The sequence below is a fragment of the Orycteropus afer genome, unplaced genomic scaffold (genome assembly GCF_000298275.1).
Source record: "Orycteropus afer afer isolate SDZICR_OR568_19922 unplaced genomic scaffold, OryAfe1.0 scaffold00219, whole genome shotgun sequence".
In the NCBI taxonomy this organism is placed as follows: Eukaryota; Metazoa; Chordata; class Mammalia; order Tubulidentata; family Orycteropodidae; genus Orycteropus; species Orycteropus afer.
The window spans coordinates 4,433,329-4,455,157 of NW_006921806.1; positions in this window are offsets into that span (position 1 = coordinate 4,433,329).

Below are 21,829 nucleotides of genomic sequence, written 5' to 3' on the forward strand. Positions count from 1 at the left end.
TGATGACAGTGGGTTTTGGTTTAGTGTAAAAAAAAAAAAAAATGAGAGAAGAATAAGTATCTCTCCTTGATCATTGTCCTACTGCCCATTGGGACGATGTGCCTGCCACTTATAACCAAAAGCATGATGTGTCTCCTTTGTAAAATACCATGGATATTTCCATAACACTAGAAAAAATTCAGTTCTGGTGGACAGAAAAATATAAATTGGACTTGTCTGATATACACCTTGTGTCTATAGATCGTATCCTTGTAACTATGCTTTGGACTGTCACAGGCTGACCCAATATGGTGTCTTAGTCTCCTACGGTTGTCATAACAAAATATCACATGGTAGGTGACTTTAAAGAGAAGAATTCTATTTTCTCACAGTTTGGAGAGCCAGAAGTTGGAATTCAGTGCATTGGCAAAGCTATGAACTCTCTCTGTCAGTTCTAAAGGAAGATCCTTCCTTGTCAGTAGTCCTCGGTATTCGTTGGCATGTACTGGATCCTCACCTGCTGTCTTCTCTTGTTTGTGACTCTGTGTCCATGTCTGCTCTCCCTTTTCATAAGCCATCACTCTAAAGGGATTGGGATTAAGACACACTCCATTCAAATATGACTTTGGTAACTAATAACAAAAGAAAAATCCTGTTTTCAAACAGGGCCACATTCATAGGTACCAGGAGGTAGAACTTCCATATATTTTTTTGGGGAACAAAATTCAACCCATGACAAGCAGCCTAGTGACTCCTGTCCATGCCTGAAGATGGAAATGATCTTTACCCCATCCCACATGTAGATAAAGAACAGACTTTCCACTTTCTGTAGACCACCAAGTGAGGGTCTTGGATAAAAGCTACTACCTGGTAAGATGAAGTCCTCGGTGATATAAATTAAAAGTCATAGTAGCATTTGGCTGCTAACTGAAAGGTTGGAGATTTGGATGAACTCAGAGGCACCTTGGAAGAAAGCCCTGGTGATCTATTTCCAAAAATCAGCCACTGAAAACCCTGTGGAGCATATTTCTTCCCTGACGCACATAGTGTTGCCATGAGTTGGAGTCAACTCAACAACATCTGATTGGTTTAACCAGGTAAGAAATTTCAGCTATTAAAGCATCAATGCCTTCAAATGAAAATTTAAAAACTAGACAAAAGGATATATCCAAGAAGGGCTTATATAATAATCATCAAATAAAAATATCACACACATGCAAAGCAATTTGACTATACATAATTAATTAAATATACTCAAAAGTTGGTCACAAAACCACTGTAACATTAAATCTCATTATACATTCCCACTATTTTAATGTTAGTATTAATTTTAATATTACTTTGGACTCATTTTATGGGGTGGACAATACATCCACTCCTCATTTATTGACATGGTTAGGTTCCAAAGACTACTAGATCATTATGTGAAATTTGGTGTTATACGAAAATGAGGATGATCACAGCAGATCACAAAATGGAAGATGACTGCATCATTACATAACTGTCAAACCACTGAGGATCATAGCCCAGTCAAGTTGACACATGACCTTAACCACCACAGCCAGTGTTATTCTCTCTTCACACTTCAGTGTCACTGCCAGACATAGTCATTAATGCATCAAATAGTTGGATAGTAGATTTTTTACTATTGTCATAAATGCAAAATATCAGGTAACAAGATAGTTTGTAAGTGACAAGTAGCATATCACAAACATCATTATGCTTGTTTGAATCAAGGTTTTCAGTTAGAGGGAAATTAATGTGTAATTCATAAAATTGTTAATAATGAAAGATAAAATTATAGTGCGGCTCATCGAAGAATTTAATGAAATATGAGATATTTTAGCTAAATTTACAAATATTGATATAAACTTAAGTCTTGTTTCTGGATTTGTCCCTGGAGTGCCTATACCAGAATCATTGCACATGGTCTTATAAGGGCTCTGGAAAGCAGGCTATCAAGGATCCATGGATTCCTTGTCTTGGGGAGAGGAGGATCAAGAAAGGCAGCCTGTAGAGTCCTCTTCCTAGCTGTGTTGAGGCTTTCCAATGGTCCTGAGTGGTGCAGGCAGGAGGCAGACACCAGCTTCAAAAGGCTCCACTCATCAACTTGGATAAACTGAATCCTGAAAGAAAATTAAAATCATAGTTACCTAAATAAATTCAGTCTCTGAAAATTGCAAAGTCCAGAGGGTACTCAAAGAAAACTTCTTTTTTCTTGTGAAATTGTTGTTGTTGTTGTTGTTGGCTGCTGTTGAGTCGATCCCAACTCATTGCAACCTTATGCACAACAGAACAAAATGTTACCTGGTCTTGTGTCATCCTCATGATTGCCAGCATGTTTGAGTCCATTGTTGCAGCTATTGTCCCAATCCATCTTATTGAGGGCCTCCTATGCCCTGGTTGGCCCTTTATTTCACCAAACATTATATCCTCTTCCAGCAATTGATCCCTCCTAATGACATGTCCAAAGCAAACAAGTTGGACACCTTTCTGTTGGGATCCATAAAGTTTTCATTTGCTGATATTTGGAAGTAGATCACCAGGCCTTTCTTCCTAGTCTGCCTTAGTCTTGAAGCTCCACCAAAACCTGTCCACCATAGGTGACCCTGCTGGTATCTGAATACTGAGGGCACAGCTCCCAGCATCATAGCAACATATAAGCCGCCATAATAACGCAAGCTGGAATATCTTGTCAAACTAACAGTACTAAATTGAGGTTAATCTATGCAGCAAAAATAGTACTCATTTTAATAGGTTTTGATTGTATATCTGCTTTCAAAAGGAGTAGAAATGTATCTGTCTGTAAGGGCTGACCTAGTCCTAGGAGCAAAGACTCTAAAAGGACTTTCTCCAGCCCAGACAATCTTCATGTATCTGTGATGTATTAGCTATCTATTGCTTCATTACAAATTGTCTCTAAATTAGTGGCTTACAATAATGTGCAATAAATCTCCATCATCCTTTCAATTTCCATGACCCAAGAATTCAGGAGCAGTTCAGCTGCTCAGGATCTCAGTTCCCTGGCTCACGATCTCTCAGGAGGTTGCAGTCAGATATTGGTGGCTGCTCTTCCATAGGGATTTTGTCACATGGCTGCCAACTCGGGGGATTTCCTACATTATCACCAAATGGGATGGGATTCTCCATCCTAAGTAATGCCATCACTAGGGATGATGCTCTTAGCACATACCTGTTGGAGCTCTCTTTGTCCTCCTAAAATTCTTACAGGATGACAAGCAGACACTATCTTCTTTGATCCCTGGGAGTATTCCTTATGAATTCTGCAAGAAGGTTTTATGCAAGCAGCAGGGTTTCCAGACATACCTGTGGCCAAGGATTTCTCCTTTTTTTTGGAGCAATGAAAACACCTTGGAGCTTTTTCCTTTTTGCCTAGCAGGTGTGTAAACCACAGAAATTTCTAAGTGTTGTGCCTCAAAGTCAGGCAAGCTGAATCATGGTAGTCAGGGTGATTTCAGGGTCTGGAAATGGTGATGATATGTCTCAGACATTAAAGCTGACCACAGGGCCCTCAAGGCACTGTGGGCTGGATCATAGCCTACTATGTTGAGGCTACTGCTCTTCATTCCAAGGTGTTAAAGGCCTGGATCAAGGGCAGAAATATTGACAACGGTGGTTTGAAGAATCCTAGAGCCAGAAGCAGCCAGCGGTCATGGAGACAATGGAATGTATAGATTCAGCAGAAAAAGCCAGAACAGGAGGCAACAAGGATCCTGAGCTCAAGAAGCCCCAATGAGGGTGACTTGGTCCAGCAGAGAGTGTGTCAGGGAGCCACAACCCCACAGAGTAGCAGGTATGAGAGGTCAGACAATGGGTGCTGAATGTCCCTAATTGCAACCTTAGTTCCCCAGCACCCTCTCCATGTATTGTCAGTCAAATTTCATCCATCTGCCCCCTCCTGTCCCTGGGGTACCCTCCCTTACCTCCTTTTGGCTTGAGGATACATTTGGGTCCCACTAGCTCTGGTGGGCTTGGCTACTGGGAGGTGCTGATACTGGGCTTAGGAGTATTTGAAGGTTGCTAGGCAACCAGCTATCTCCCCCTCCCCTAAAGTTGTAGCTGTGCAGGACCTGTATGCCCAGCTACCCCCCCAAGAAACCTCCCACCCCCTTAGCTCCTCCACACATTGGGGAACAAGCTTCTTTCTGCAAGCTTGCCTGCACTTTGCATCTGCTGAATCTGCAGTGCCAAGCTCTGTGTAGTGACACTGTGATTTTTGCCTAGAGCAGAAAATCAGCAGTGAGAAGGCTCAGATTCCATTTTCCCAAAGATCAGGAAGCTTGGGGCCACTATGGTCATGGAAACACATGAACCAGATATAAAAAGGCATACTCAGTCCTGGGTGGAGATCAGCAGGGAGGCCTCCTCCAGGAAGGCCTCTGGGACCACCAGCTTCCAAGTCATTGAAGTGTCTCCATCCCCATAGCTGGAAGGGCCAGAGCATGGAGGAGCCCTGGGGAGTGGGCTCAGGCTATGAGGGGCTGGGCCATGCTATGGGTGCAGATTTGGGGGCTGGCAGCTTCCCAGGCAACTCTGCCCATCTCCACCACCAGCAGCACAGTGATGACACTGACAGGTGAGAGGGTGCTTATTCAGCTAAGAACCACCAAATCTTGATGGTTGGTGGAAAAACTTAAAAAAAAAAAAAAAAAAGAGGGTAAAATATATGCAACAAAAAAAATTAGCCATTTTAACCATTTTCAAGTGTATAATTCAGTGACATCAATTACATTCACCATGTTGGGTAGCTATCACCACTATCTGTTTCCAAAATGTTTACACTACCCAAAACAGAAATTCTGTATCCCTCAAGCAATAAGGTCCACCCTTTCCCACAGGCCTTGGTAGCTGGGAGTACTAAAGATACAAGAATGGCATTTACTCTGGACCAATGGGGCCAGAAATTCCTCATTGTCTACCCCAGACCAGTTAACTTTTCAGTCTCTCCAGGGTACTAGTTTGCCTTTCTTTTGCTCCCTGCAAGCTCAGAACCTCTGGAGTGGGAGTCACGGGGGGCACTGTACATGCAGGGAGCGGCCAGGACAAGCCACCCATGTACTGCCAAACAGGAAACATTGGGGAGCAAGTATGTGTCCACTAACAACATTTCAGAGAACAGTGTCAAAGCAACTTATCAGAAAGAGCCCAGACATCTGGGCTGACTTCAGCCTGAGTCTGTAGGAGGAAAGAGCAGCAGCCAAACTCTAGGGGTTATGGCAGTTTTAGGAACATGCTGTGCTCTTGGCTCCCACTTGTGATCTGAGGCTGAAGGGGCAGCTGGTAACCTGCCTATTCCATGAGGAAACTCAAACACTGTGAATTGGTGCACAGGGTTAGGAGCATGTCTGTTACACAGACATAGGTCAGAATTTCAATGACTTCATAGACATGTTGCCATTGGAAGAGCCTAGGGGGGAGGATTGGCCCAATCCAACCCCTCCAGAAGGTTACTGTGCTAATCTGATCAATCATCAATGTCTCCAGATGGGACCCTTCCCCAGAGTTGATAAGGTTGGCTGGCTTGGCAATTCACTTGCACATCACCAAGGTATCAATGAATGGTTTTGGTGTCACAGGGAAGCCAAGAGTCTGTTTCCTTCCCAATTGCAGAAATTGGCCATCTCCAGGAGGCTCTGGGCACTGTGGGAAGCAGCAGTGGTGTGGGTGATCCCAGATGAAATGCCCTGGGTAGCGGCAACCTGTCCTGGGGCTCATGGTGGGCTCAGGCATAGAGCAGCCTGCTGGGAACCCCAGAAACAGAGGTTGGAGTTCAGCTATTTCTTGCAGGTCCACCCTTATGCCACTGTGGACCAAGCTCCTGCCCCAGCCCCTCAAGCACTGTCTGTTTCTGCTCCTAACACCACCACCCCAGGCTGGGAGAGGCCACAGAGTCCTGACCTCATAGTCCTCACCTCATGGTCCGGTCCCCATGGGAGACAGATAAGGAAGGGATGGTGGCTAGCATATCCTCGCCAAGCAAGGCCCCACAGTGTCCTCACTACTTGTTGTCCCATGTGCCCCTGTTCACTCCCTGACCCCAGAGCCTATGAAGCTTCCCTCCTCTGCATATCCACAGGACTGGGCTTCGTTGTTGTGGATGTCACAGCCAGGGAGAGGCAGAGCAGGCAAGAGAGCCCTGGATTCCAAACCCAAGCTTGTTGTTGTTGTTGTTTGTCGTCGAGTCGGCCCCGACTCATAGCGACCCCTCCTTGGGTTTCCGAGGCAGTATCACTACGGAAGTAGGATTGCCCAAACCCAAGCTAGCTCCTCTCAACTCCAGACCACTGTGGCCTACACAGATGGTGTCACGGATTGAATTATATTCCCCCAAAATATATGTCAACTTGCCTGACCTATGGTTCTCAGTGGTTTGGTAGCTATGTAATGATGTAATTTGGCAATTATATCATGATGTAATCACCACCCATGATGTGATCTGAAGTAATCAACCAATCAGTTGTAAGGAGATTAGGGTGGGATTAAACAACCTTACACAGGTCACAGCCCTGATTCTACATAAGGGAAGTTCCTCTGGGGTGTGACTTGAATCACCTTTTCTCTTATAAGACATGAAAAAGAGATAGAAGTAAGCAGAGAAGGAGGGACTTCAGTACCATGGAAAAGAAGAGCTGGGAGCAGAGCATGTCCTCTGGATCCAGAGTCTCTAGGCTAAGAACATCCTAGACCCAGGGAAATATTTACATCAGAACACATGAGATCACCAAAGAATGCTGGCCCCACTGATGTTTAAAGGAGACAAAAACTTTCCCCCAGAGCTGACAGAGACAGAAAGCCTACTCCTAGAGCTATGGCCCTGAATGCAAACTTTTAGCTTCCTAACTGTGAGAGAGTAAATTTTTGTTAAAGCCATCCACTTGTATTTCTTTTACATCAGCACTCAATAGCTAAGGCAGATAGCCTCCTCAGAGCATGGTGGAACTCCTCCCTGACCATTTCAGCTGCAGGCAGCCTCTCCAGAAAGACTGGCACATTCTCTTCTATCTCCACCAAGATCTGCTGACTGCTGCTGTCTGGGCTGGAGAGCAGAGGGTTGGGGGGTGGACAAGCATCTGTGCCCTGGGGAGACTGAGGTCCCACAGCCCAAGCACTAACAGCTGTAGTAGGTGTCCTCTGCCTGGTGCTGGGCAATGGGCTGCGTGAAAACACAGTCCCAGGTAGATGCCCATGGCTAGTCCCCAATCCTGGTAAAACGAGGGAGAAGGACCCTGAACCATGCTCTCTGTCCTGGTTTCCATCGGTCTTCATAAGGAAAAGACTCCAAGGGGAAGTCATTTGGAGTATAACATCCTGTGTCCATCAGCACTCAGACAGATTAGCAAAGTTAAGACATTTTCATGTATGCTTGACCATGAATTCCAGCAAGGCGGGAAGACATGGGACATAAAACAGTGCTGAGCAAGAACACACCTAAGTCAGTAAAACTAACTGCTAAGTCTAAATACCTACTAACGCTTAATGTGGGGAAACCAGGACTATGAAGGAAAATCCCAGATATTCTGTCCACATTCAAAGGGCTCAGCATGAAGGCAAAGGAAAGATGAACTTTCCACAGTGATGGGAACAATATAGCTTTAATATTTGTACATTTAAATGCCAACAAGCAGAAATACAGAAAGAGAGTGTATAACTGCCAAATCTTTATAGAAGAAAACTAATAAATATTACTCAATTAATGTCTGTGGAATATGGTCAAAGCAATAGTCATTTTTTATTGGAAACAAAAACAGGTAGAAATTAAATAAACTTGAAGAGCAATGTAAAGCTTTTGGAAAAGAAAGTGAACTCAAAGACAGATAAAGGAAAAAACTAATAAAGGAAAACAAGAAATTAATGACATAGAAAATGAAGAGACGGGAGATTTGATCAATGAAAGTGAAAGCCAGTGCTTTAAAAAAAAAAAAAAAAAAGTCTTGGGAAAACAGGAAAGAATGCACATGCACATAACACAAGAAAGGGAACTTTTTCTATTGACAACTTTCTCAGAAAGTATGAATTGCCAAATTTAAAGCAAGAAGCCCTTGAAAACCTGAATTCCAGCAAACCAAATAATAACAAAGAAACAGGGAGATGTGGGACATAAAATACTTTCAAAGACAGCTAAACATCTACCCTGTAAAAGAAACCAGATCCAGAAATTTTTATGGGTAGATTCCACTAAAAATGCAAGAGCCAGATAAGCCTATGTTATACAAACTATGGCTGAGTTTGCAAGAATGAAATTCTTCCCTACTTTCTCTAGGGAAATATTTTAGTGACCTACAGCTGCCATAGTGCAAAATACCACAAATGGGTGGCTTCAAAGAATAGGAATTTTTTGACTCACAGTTTCAGAGTCCAGAAGTCCAAATCAGGGCCTTTTCTCTAAGGAAGAGGCCTTTCTCATTGGTAACTACAAAGTTCCTTGGCATTCTCTGGTGTTCCTTGACATCTGCCTTCCCCCATGTTTGTCTCTGTGTCTATTCTATTCTTTTTATAAGACATCATTCAGAAGTGATTAGGTTTAAGACCCACCCTATACTTGTATAGCCTCATTAACATAGCAAAAGAAAAATTATATTTCCAAACAAGGTCATATTTACAGCTACAAAGTTTAGGACTTCAACACATTTGGGGGGGGGCACATAATTCATAACAGGTAGCTACCTAGAAGTAGAATTTCTTGTTGAAAATGTGGCATGTTCAACAAACACATGAAGAAATATTCACGATCATTAACCATTAGATGCAAATCAAAACAACGAGATACCATCTTGCCCCAGCACTAATGGCAAAGTTCAACAAGGCAGAAAATAACAAATGTTGGTCAGGCTGTGGAGAGATTGAGACTCTCATACACTGCTGGTGGGACTGTAAAATGATCCGACCACTGTGGAAATCGGTATGGCGATTCCTTAAAAAGTTGGAAAGAGAAATACCATTTAATCCAGCAGTCTCAATAGTAGGCATATATCCTAAAGAAGTGAAAGGCAGGACATGAATAGATATATGCACACCCATGTTCATCACAGCACTATTCACAACAGCAAAGAGATGGAAGCAGCCCAAGTGCCCATCAATGGAGGAATGGATAACCAAACTCTTGTACACGCGTACAATGGAATACTGTGGAACATTAAAGAATAAGGTAGAATCTGCAAAACACCACATAAGGTGGATGAACTTGGAGGACATTATGCCAAGTGAAATAAGTCAATCATGGAAGGACAAATATTGTATTAATCCACTATTGTAAAAAGTCAAGGAAAAGTTTCCACATGGAAGGGAACTTTCTTTGTTGGTTACTAGGGATGGTAGGTGAAATAGGTGAAAGAGGGTGAAATTCCTAAATAAGTTAAAAATCTCTCTCTCTCTCTCTCTCTCTCCTCTCTCTCTCATTCTCTCTCTCTACTCTCTATCTATCCCTCTATCTCTCTATCAAAAGAGCTCTGGTAGCATAGTGTCTAAGGCATTTTACTGCCAGCCAGAAGGCTGGTGGTTCAAACCCACCAGCCACTCCTCGGAAGGAAGATTGGGCAATCTACTTCCATAGAGATATCACCTTGGAAACCCAAGGAAGGGTCACTATGAGTCGGAATCGGCTCGACAGCAGTGAGTTTGTTTTGGTTTGGTTTGGTACCTATGTATCAAAGATTCTTAGTGGTTACCAGGGGTAGAAGGGAGGGAGAAAGGGGAAACTTTTGTCTGTGGGGCATTGACTGTATGCTAATGGTGATGGGATATTTTGGGAAAAGATAGCAATAATGGTGACACAACATGAAAAAAATGTTATTAAAGTCCCTGAGCTGTAAATGTGGAAGCTGTTATGTTGGCAAATGTCTTGTATATGTTTTCACCAAATAAAAGTAAGAAAGAAAGAAAAGTGGCATGTTTTAACATGGGTCTCCACACTGCCAAATCATAATGTAAAACACAGCCTAACTTACCTTCCCATCATTGAAGCACCAGGCAGCTGTTCCCCACACCCTTCCCAGCATTGATATCAACTTTCATTACTCATGCATTCAATAAGTTAACATAGCTTTGAACAGCTCCTTTGTGCTAGGCACTGTCTGGATACTAGGAATATATCATCACAAAACAGATAAATATCCCTCCTCTCATAAATGAACATTTTTATAAGAGGGGGAATAAAACAAGTTCAGGAGTCTTTGCTGGTATGCAGGATGATAAATGGAGATGAGAGGGGAGCTTTCCTGAGAAGGAGACCTGAGTGCAAAGACTGGAAGGAGGAATGGGAATGAGCCTGCCATTATTGTAAGGAACTGCACTGAGGCAGAGGGAACAGCCAATGTGAAGACTTCAAGACAGGCATGTGCTGGTATGTTCAAGGCACAGAAAGGAGGCCAGTGCGGCAGAGAGACAAGGATGAAAAGGTGGAAAGGGTTCAGATCAGGGTGAATGAGAAGGCACTGACTGAGGATGTGGAGCAGAGGCATGACATGATCCAACAGATTATATAACAGGGTTGCCTAACTAGTGGGCAAAAGAGGTGACATTGGTATGGGGATTCAAGAGGGGGAGAGAATGGTGTCTCAATCCAGAGGCCACATGGGTTTTGCTTCTGTCTGACTCCTAGGACCTAGTCCTGCTCCTTACCTATTGTTGTTATGCCGTCGAGTTGGACCCAACTCACAGTGACCCCTCCTTGGGTTTCTGAGGTGGTATCACTACAGAAGTAGATTGCCCCATCTTCCTTCCGAGGAGTGCCTGGTGGGTTTGAACTGCCAGCCTTTTGATTAGCAGTCAAGGGCCTTAGGCACTACACTACCAGAGCTCCTGCTCCTTACCTAGTAGGTGGCAATGCATATCTGAATGAAGAAGTGAATAAATGATTGACAAACAGCCTTTCTGCTGAATTTTGGGGCCTGCAAAGATACACTGCAATACAAAGGTACATATTGTAATATGTAAATTCTTTCCACCACCCATTTGTCAGTGAGTCATACTGTGGTGGTTTACATGTTGCTGTGAGGCTAGAAGCTATTTCAAATTCCAGCAGGGTCTCCTAATGGTGGACAGATTTCAGCAGAGCTTCCAGACCAAGACAAACTAGCAAGAAAGGTCTGGTGCTCTACTTTTGAAAATCAGCCACTGAAAATCCTATGAATCACAGCAGAGTACTATCCAACACAATGCTGGAAGATGAGCCTCCTAAATTGGAAGGGACTCAAAATACACAGTGGCTGCAGCTCACATACACCGCTGATCACGATGATGGGCAATGTTTTGTTCTGCTGTGCACAGGGTCACCATGAGTTGGGAACCAACTCGATGGCAACTAAGAACTAACAACTTCTCAGGCTATGAAAGAAGGCACAGAGAAATAAGAAGGTAAATGTGTTGTTGAATAGAATATGCCTGGGGACACAGTTTGTTCTTAATTTCAGTTTCCTGGGCAGTGCTCCTCACTCTATTGAGCCCCCTCCTCCTTCTCCCCTCCACTCAGACCTGGTCCACAATAATTTATTCCTCACTCTACACTGCAAGGTCCTTGGAATTCACACAGACAGGAAGATGAATTGTTAACATCCTAGGAAGAGGAATTTGTGAAGATCTTTGAGAGCATATTTTGCAAATCTGGTGTTGGAGTCTATGAAAAGAAGCCTCACTGAACTTTATTAATGGCTGACTGGGACAGGGCGGACAAAACGCACCTGTGCTGAGGCCTTTTCAAGGCAGCTCTGCTAGCAGGCGTCTGGCACTTCTCCAGGTCCTGGTGGGGTGGCTTCCAGTTTCTAAAATATCTGAGATTCCAGTACTAGCACTCAGTCAGGCCTTGGAAATGGAGCCTGAGAAATGCCAGAAGGGGTTTGCCCCTGCCCTCAGACCCACTGTGCCTGGCTTGCCATCCCTTAAAGAAGGTACCACATTTTTACACAAATAATGTGCGTGTTATATGCTTTTGCATACCATGAAACCTTCCTCACATTATTTTCATAAGCACACCATACCGATATTTTTACATGTTGCTGACTTCAATTTCTTTTCTTTTTTTAAATGTCCAATAGATTTAATGTTAAGTATTCATCATGGTGCCTGTTGACACTGAGGTGTGGTTCCCAGTAGTAGACCCTCACTAGCCTACCCTCAAGTTTTCAAAGCATCTCCTCACCTGGCAGAATTCCCTCCCTATTTGGCAAATTGCTTTCTCCATTGCAGGAAGAAATGACTTTTTTCCCCGGAAACAACCCTTACCAGGGCAGACAGCCCAGGAAGTATGTGAGTCTGTGCACCCCAGGCAGGAGAGGCCACTCAGGTGGGCGAGGGTGACATGCTGCAGCCACATACATTCTGCCCCAGTGTCTGGCTGGCTGACAGCCATGCTCAGGCTGTTTCAATCTCCCGCCTGCACAGATGCCACAGGATAGACATGGGAGCAGCGGGGACAAAGGATCATGTATCCCTTGTTCAAACAAGATGTGTCCAACTGGCCACCCTGGGGGCTCCAAGGGGCTGGAGCAGTGTGTGCCCCCACCTTCACCATCTCTGTCCAGATTCATGTGGGTCTAGCACCTTGGGACACTGGCCAGCATGGGCAACAGCCCCCACCTGCCACAGGGCCAGCTTGAACTCAGGCTGTGGCAGCTCCACGTGCAGCCCTCTGCCTAACATTCTGCCCAGCTCCAGTGCAACATACCTGGGTGCAGATCCACTGCAAGAAAACTCCACCACTCTCAGGCCATGCCGCAAACTCCCCCAGGGCAAACACACAATATCAATTACTTATTTTCTCATTACCAGGGTATTACCTAACTTGATCCATGATTTCTTGACTAGGGTTTATACCTTCATTATACAAAGATGATCAAAAGTAACATTTGCAGACTATTGAATGAGGGTGAATGAGACTGAAATTCACTTCTGAAAGTGTCATGAGAAACCCACAGTGTATGCCTGGGCTCGCTATGCCAGAATTTTTTTTAGATAATTCCATAATTTCCACCTGTTATATGTGTGTGTGTATGTGTTATTTATTCATGTGGGTATGCTATTTGCAAAAAAAAAAAAAAAATACGGTAAACATGGCAGTTCTGAGTAGCAAGGCTACAAGCTGCCAACTCCTAGTGAAAGGATGGGAAACTCTTCTCCACTCTTTGCATGGGTTGCTATTCCACTTGCGTGTTCTCTGCCTCAGCCAAATGTAAAATTCAAAGGACACAGAGCCACTTTGTGGGAGCTTGTGGACTGATGTGAGGAGAGGATCACCCTTACTCTTCCCCACTCACCTCTCTGCCTAGGTCCCCAGCCCTTTGTTAAAGCTTGTTCAGTCCCCAGCAAGCCTGGTAGGAGAATGAAAGCAAGGACTCCAAGGGCATACCTCAGTGAAGCGCCCCCTGCTTGCACCAAGTGGCCTCCCCTCAGTCTATCTGTAGGTATGGATCCTGTTCCTGATCCCAGCAGTCACTGTGCCCCATCGCTCCTGACCCTTTGGCTACACCTTTGCAAGAAAAAACAAACAAACAAACAAAAAATAAACAGTTGCCATGTGTGTCAGAGTAGAGCTGTGCTCCACAGGGTTTTCGATGGCTGGTTTTTTGGAAGTAGATTCTTTCTTCCGAGGTGCCTCTGGGTGGACCTGAACCTCCAACCATTCAATTAGCAGCTGATCTTGTCAATCATTTGCAGCACCCAGGGACTCCACCCCTCTGCAAATAGTCCCTTTACTAAATTCTCCTTGCATATTCATGCTTGACCCTGCCAGGACCAGGCAGACTAGGGGAGTGTGTGGTCCCTGAGGACCTGGAGGCAGACACATTTCAACCAAGTGCAGAAAATGTTCAGCACCCAGCTCCAAGACCACAGGACAGGACCTGCTCCTTAGAGCCTGGGCATTTGGGGATCTTAACAATTGCCAAGATTGCTCTGATTAATGATTTCCTCAGCAAAACATATCCCTGACATGATTTAACTGGTTGCCGTGGTAAGCTCGGCTTCCCCGGAGCATGAATGAAGACATTTGGAAACAGAACCAACTGGAAACACATAGGCAATGCCAGCAGGGGGTCACTGATGGGGCAGCCGAGGAGATTGTCCCACCAGAAAGCAAGCCAGTAAAGGGGTATGCAAAAAGGGCATGGTGGTGGCATCTTCTGACTTCCTCTAACTTCAGAGAGGAGATAGAGAATCACTATCAGCATCAACAGCCAAGGCTGGTTTCTATGAGGTTGTGATCAGACATTCCACCACTCTCTAACCCTTTTCCATTTCTAATACCAACCACTCCTCCACAGCACTCTACTTCTCTGTTGGGTTTCATAATTCATTGCCTTGGCCACACAGAACTCACACACAATATTCACAATTACGTGGTTTATTAGGGAAGTAACAGGTTACAATTCAGGTTCAGGAATGCTCAGGATACAATTCTTTGATCAGGGCAGCCTCACTGCTACCGTGCCTCTCTTTGGCCTTTGGCCTTTCAGCCTACCTTCTCCCCTGCTCAGGCAAGTGTTACAAAGCTCTTTTAGCTCTGTTGATTGATATACCCAACTCAGTCAGCAAGCCTCCTGCCCAAAGACATTCAGCTTTCTTGCTCTTTGGGCCAGCAAGCCTGCTGTTCCATCTCATGCCAGTCTCTTGGTTCTGCTGCCTCTGCTACTGCTGTCTGCTGCCATCTCAGCACAGTGATCTCAGGTCCAAGAACACGCTACATCCCCAGCTTCTTCTGTCTTGATGGTAGTAAGATCCCTCTTTTCTAACTTTGGGATGGCTCATTTTAAGCCTAGTGGGATACCAAAACTGACCAATCCCCACATTAGTGTTCCATATACCTTATTTGCATGGTCCCACCCCCATAAGGGTGCCATGTACCTTATTTACAATATTAACAAGTTATCCAATCCCCTTGTTGGACCACAAGCACCTCACATTTACATAGTTCCACCCAGTCATCTAGTGGGAGTCACAAAGCCCATGGGTAGAAGAACCATATTAAGTAATTCACTCTACCCCAGGGTGTCTCCTGCATGGGGCTTGTGATAAAGATGTTTTTTAAATCCTGGGTGCTATTCCTACTTAGGAGCAGACTCACATCAGCATTCCTATGAGAAAATGGAATTGTCGCTGTTGGATGCCATTGAACCATCTCTGAGTCAGAGTGACCTTATGTATAACAGAATGAAACATTACTGGTCCTGTGCTATCTTCATGATTGTTGGCATGTTTGAGTCCTTTGTTGCAGCTACTACGTCAATCCATCTTGTAGAGTGTTTCCCTCATTTTCACTAATGCTCTTTCAAATATTATGTCTTTTTCTAGTGAAAAACACAAAATTAAACCCATTAAAAATCATCGCACTTTGGAAATGGATAGTGGTGATGGCTGCACAACATGAACATAATTAATGTACTGAATTGTAATGTAAAAAAATGTTGAAAAAGCAATTGTTTTGTTATATATGAACTCATCACAACAAATACATGAACAAATAAGCAAAAAACCTTTAAACGAATGATCAAAATAAACAAACAAACAAAAAATTTTTTAAAATAACCTGCCACTTTCAGATTTCTTGTTTCAGCTCAGGGATATGAAGAGCTGGAAGCAACACTGCTCCCAATCTTGATACAAGAAAAGAACTAGATATGGCCAACATGATTGTTAATGGAGAAAGACTCAAAGCATTCCCCTTGTAAACGGGAAACAGACAGGGATGCCCTCTATCACCATTTTTATTTAACATTGTATTGGAAGTCCTAGCCAGGCCAATAAGGAAAGAAAGAGAAATAAAAGGTATCCAAATTGGCAAAGAGGAAGTAAAGCTACCTCTATTTGTGGATGACATGATCCTATACATAAAAAAACCAAGGGACTCAGCAAAAAAAAAAACTATTGAAACTAATAGACAGGTTAAGCAAAGTGGCAGGATACAAGATCAACATATAAAAATCAGTTGGATTCCTCTACATCAACAAAAAGTCTCTGAAAAAGAAATAAGGAAAACAATACCATTTACAATAGCTACCAACAAGATAAAAATCTAGGACTAAATCTTACCAGAGACACAAAAGACCTATACAAAGAAGACTATTAAACACTACTATAGGACACAACAAGAGATCTACATAAATGGAAGAATCTGCCTTGTTCATGGATAGGAAGACTGAATATTGTGAAAATGTCAATACTACTGAAAGTAATCTACACATTTAATGCAATCCCAGTCCACATACCATCAACATTTTTTTAAGGATATGGAAAAACCAGTTACTAACTTCATACATGCAATATGCACACTGCAGTCAAGTTGGATCTGACTTATAGCGACCCCTCCTTGGGTTTCTGAGGCAGTATCACCATAAAAGTAGATTGCCCAACCTTCCTTCCTTCCAAGGAGTGGCTGGTGGGTTTAAACCGCCAGCCTTCTAATTAGCAGTCAAATGCCTTAGAAAGGAAAAAGACCTCGGATAAAGCAAAGCACTACTGAAGAAGAAAAACAAAATAAGAGGTCTCATACTCCCAGATCTCAAAACTTAGTAGTTAAAATAGTGTGATATTGGTACGGTGACAGACAGATAGACCAATGGAACAGAATCAAAAGCCCAGAGATAGGCCCATCCATCTATGGACAGCTGATCTTTCACAAAGGACCAAAACCCATCAAATGGGAAAGAGATAGCCTCTTTAACAAATGGTACTGGCAAATTGTATATCCACCTACAGAAAAATGAAACAAGACCCATACCTCACCTCATACACAAAAACAAACTCAAGTTGGATCAAAGACTTAAATGTAAAATCCAAAACTACAAAGCTCATCAAAGATCAAATAGGAGCAAATCGAGAGGCCCTAATCTATGGCATAAATAGACTATCAACCATAAAAATTAAATTCTTATGCACATCAAAAGACTTCTCCAAAAGGGTAAAAAAAAAAAAAAGAACCTACAGATTGGGAGAAAATATTTTCTGACAAAAATGAAAATATGACTGACAAAGGACTTATCTCCAAAATTTATAGAAAACTTCAGCACTTCAACGCCAAAAAGATAAGCAATCCAATTCAAAAATGGGCAAGGGACATGAACAGACACTTCACTAAAGATGATATACTGGTGGTCAACAAACACATGAGGAATTTCTCACAATTATTAGCCATTAGAGAGATGAGATATCATCTCACCCCAGCAATAATAGCAAAGTTCAACAAGACAGAAAATAACAAATGCTGGCAAGGTTGTGGGGAGATTGGAACTCTTATACATTGTTGGTAGGACTGTAAAATGGTAAAATCATTGTGGAAAATGATATGGCATTTCCTTAAAAAACTGAAAATAGAAATACCATTTGAACCACAAATTTCATTATTAGGAATATATCCTAAAGAAATGAGAGACAGGGCACAAACAGACATATGCACACCCATGTTCATCACAGCACAATTCACTATAGTGAAGAGATACTAACGCCCATCAGCAGATGAATGGATTACCAAATCATGATATATTCACACAATGGAATTCTATGCTACCTTAAAGAATAATGAAGGATACACAAATCATCTCACAACATGGATGCATCTGGAGGATATTATGCTGAGTGAAATAAGTCAATCACAGAAGGACAAATATTGTATGAACCCATTGGTGTAAAAAGTCAAGGAACGGTTTGCTTAGGGAAGGGAACTCACTTTGTAGGTTACTAAGGATGGGAGGAGGGGGAGGGAAATTTTCAGACTAGTTGGGGGCCACACACTGAGTCTGTGATCAGCATGATAGCATTGGGGAAAGGGAGGACACTGAATTGTGCACATAAGATATAGACAACAGAAGCTAACACCAATATATGCACAATACTGCATTACCACTAACACCAAACACCAGGCTACAGATAAATGCGTAGACAACTGAGAAGATCAGATGGGGGTCAGCGAACAGGAATGTACCATAGACCAATGATAGATTTAGCTGAAGATAACCTTGCTTAGATACTAGTGATACAAAATAACCACAATCATTACAGAAGCAACAGAAGACAGAGTTGGAGTAATCCCTCAGAGACAGCCAAACACCTTGGGAGAGAGAACCACCAGGCCTGCTGACTCAGAACCATGGTATTGGGGGACACCAGGCTCAATTGGCACAACATAATACATAAAAATCTTATTCCACAACGTACTTGAATAGCGACTGGGGTCTTAAAAGCTTTCAAGCAGTCATCTCAGATGCAGCTAAGGGTCTCCTCTCATCTGAAGTGAAGAAGAATGAAGAAACTCAAGGGCATTTGGAAGCAATAAGTCCAAGGATATGATGGACCTCAAGATCAGAAGAACTAGGTAGTGCCTGGCTACCAATGCCAACTACATGGGAAGGGATCAAAAATGGAGATCCTGGGCAGAGTAGGAGGGAAAACATGGAACAAAATTCAAAAACACATTAATAACCAGAATTACTGGTCAGATGGAGTCTGGCAGGACCCCCAAGACTATGGCCCTAGGATACACTTCAGGCCTGAGATAGGATTCACTCCTAAGGATTGGCTCCCAGTCCAACAGTAGAAAGACTTACATGCAGAATGAGCCTGAAATACACGTGACAAAAGCACAGCCAGAAAAGACAGGGGAGCCAGGAGAGTTGGATTCTCTGGGGAGTGAGGGAGAAAGGAATACATTTTCTTTCTTAAAGAAGTACTCCAAATAACAAATGAAGGAGTGGGAAAACAGAAAATTGTGTCAGAACACTCAGGAGTAATTGATGTAGGCAAGATCCACAGATGAATGCTAAAAACAAAGGACAGAACTTTAAGGAGAAGCAAGAGCTATGCACCAACCTACTCTACAGAGAGACACCCCTTGGAGCAATTGGCCATGGGGCACCAAAGGGGCATCATTCACATGGAGGGAAAGCTGGACATACATAGTTATGAAGGGCTCAGGGAGAGGGGATCACAGGGAAGAGAGGGGAGGAGAGTGGGTTAGGGTTGGGGATGGTAATCGGGATGTGAAACCAAATCTACACGAACTGTTAAATTTGTAAAACAAATTCTGCTCTGTGAATTTGCACCCAAAGCACAGTAATATAATTAAATAAAAGAATGGAAAAATGGAAAATTCACAACTGTTTTGAACACATCACAGAACCTGAAGACTAGAAAGGGACAGATTCCTGCAGGGAGACAGTGGACTGAGCTTTGCCCATCTGGAGCAGGTGCCATATATGCTGGCAATAAACCTCAGTGCTTAACAAAGTGCCAAGGCCCAGCTGTGGGTGAGTGTGAAGACTTTCCTCTAGGACCCACCAGGAAAGATGAGAAGACTCAGAAAGTTTTGTTTTTGGGTTTTTTTTCCCCCCTGGAGGTTCCCTGGAGGAGAATCTGTTTCCTTCCTTTTCAGCCTCTAGGGGCCTCTTCCTACATTTTTAAAGCTCATGACTGAAAGCTCTACCTTTTCCTCTTCTCCAGTCTCTCCTGGCTTCCTCTTATAAGGACCCTCATGATCACACTGGACCCATCCAATAATCCAGGATCATCTCCCCATCTGGAGATCCATAACTTAAACACATCTGCAAAGTTCCTGTTGCCATGTGAGGTTCCACATTCACAAGTTCAGAGGAATAGGATATGGACATCTTTCCAGGGTGAATATTCAGCCAACCACAGCTAGCCAGATGATAAAACTAGAAATGTTTAACGTATTGTAAAAGGATGAGTGTAGGCTACTAGAGTGTCAAGACCCTGGGAGCCTCAGAAAAAGGACGTTCCTACCCTTTTGAGACTTTTCCTCCAGCAACTTCACCGAGTACCCACATGAAAGACAGGAGAATACTCAGAAAGCTTTCCCACCCCTGATGTTGGCTGGGGGAGGGGAAGCCACCACCACTGAAATCCACCCAGACCACCTCCCCACCTCCTCTGGGAGCCTCATCCTTCACCTGTAGGGAAACAGCAGTGCCCACCTGTGGACACCTCAGAAGCCCATTGTAGTGAGGAGGGCCACAGGAGGGCAGGAACATGAGCAGGACCAGCACTATAGCTGGGACCATGCTCATGGTGCCCAAGACCAAAGTGGAACCAAAGCATCCAAGAACGTCACTCCTCTGCTCCAACACTGGAATAATGAGCCTGAAATACACATGACAATAGCGCAGCCAGAAAAGACAGGAGAGCCAGGAGAGTTGGATTCTCTGGGGAGTAAGGGAGAAAGGAATACATGTTCTTTCTCAAAGAAGTACTCCAAATAACAAATGAAGGAGTGGAAAAACAGAAAATTGTGTCAGAACACTCAGGAGTAATTGCTGTAGGCAAGATCCACAGATGAATGCTAAAAGCAAAGGACAGAACTTTAAGGAGAAGCAAGATGCCTGGACAGCCTCAAAGCATCTTTCCCCTAAATACTTGTGGTTTGAACACTTGCCTGTAAATTCTCTCAAACTCCTTTCTCTGGGAGGTAGAGCTTGATTTCCTTCTCCTCAGCTGTGGGCTGTGCTCAGCTACTCACTTCTAACAAATAGGCAATATAAAGGGAAAAATATTGACTTCACAATGGAGAAACCCAGCAGATGCCTCCTTCACCATGTAGTCAAGGTTACATCCGCTGTGATAAGTCACGTTGGTATCCTGTGCTCTCTGATAAAATGAGAGGAGACTAACATTTGACCTCTGTGGAATTCTTTCCAGAAATCCAATAACCCTATTGTAACTATGAGAAAACATCAGAGAAACCTTAATTGAGAGACACTCAACAAGTTAACTGACCAGGATCCTTGAAAGGTGTCAAGGTCATGAAAAACAAGGAAAGACCTGTCCCAGATCAGAGAAGACTTGGGAGACATAACAACAAATGCAATGTGGGATTTGAGAATTTTTTTAAATTTTAAATAAGGACATTAGTGGGAAAACTAGTAAAATCTAAATAGAGTCAGTAAACTACTTAATAGCAATGTTCCCATGGTAATTTCTTGGTTTTGACAAATGTACCCTGGTAATGAAGATGACATTAGGGGAAGTTGGGTGAAAGGTATACAGAAATGTTGTGTATTATCTTTGCAGTTCTTCTGAAAATCTAAAATCATTTCAAGAAAAAGTTATGAAAATAATTTTCAAATAACCCATTTTTAGGGGAATGAGCCCTTTTCCCTGGCTTGCTATGATGGGTGAGGCAATAGACCAGACCAGTTGTCAAGTTGATTCTGACTCCTGGTGACCTGTGTGTGTCAGAGCAGAACTACCTTCACGTGACCTTCAATGGCTGAATTTTGAAAGTAGATCACCAGGCCTTTCTTCTGATGCGGCTCTGGTTGGACACTAACCCCCAACCTCTTGGTCAGCAGCACACGTTCACTGTTTGTACCACCCAAGGGCTCCCTGTTGTGGACAGAGGCAATTTAAAATGAATCCAAGAAGATACCATATTTCAAAGAGCTGCATTTCATAATCTGGCCAATTATACCTGAAAATATTTCCTATTCTCTGGTGTCCGTAACAATGGGGTGATTATTCTTTCATCGCTGAGAAAATCTCACGTCCTAAAGCCATTTTCTCTCTAATAGCAGAAATGTTCTCCCAGGAGCAAAGTACCTTATCTGCTGGGTCATACATGTTACCACAGGTTCTTTCTGTCAAAAGGTCTTAGTTCTTTGGCAACACATGGTTTTCTCACTTTCCTAGTTTTTGAAAGTCCACCATCTTGCCAAATTTGACTCTTTTTCAACTCTGGCCACTGTGGCCATTTTATGTCCTGACTGTGTTCCATTGGTCTTTCAGTCAGCACTGGCCCAGTGTCCCCAGGTGCAGGAAGCCTCACAGGGGTTGATAGCAGCCTTGGAGAGGCTTGCAGGCAGCATACAGACACAAACAGGATGACCATGGCCCA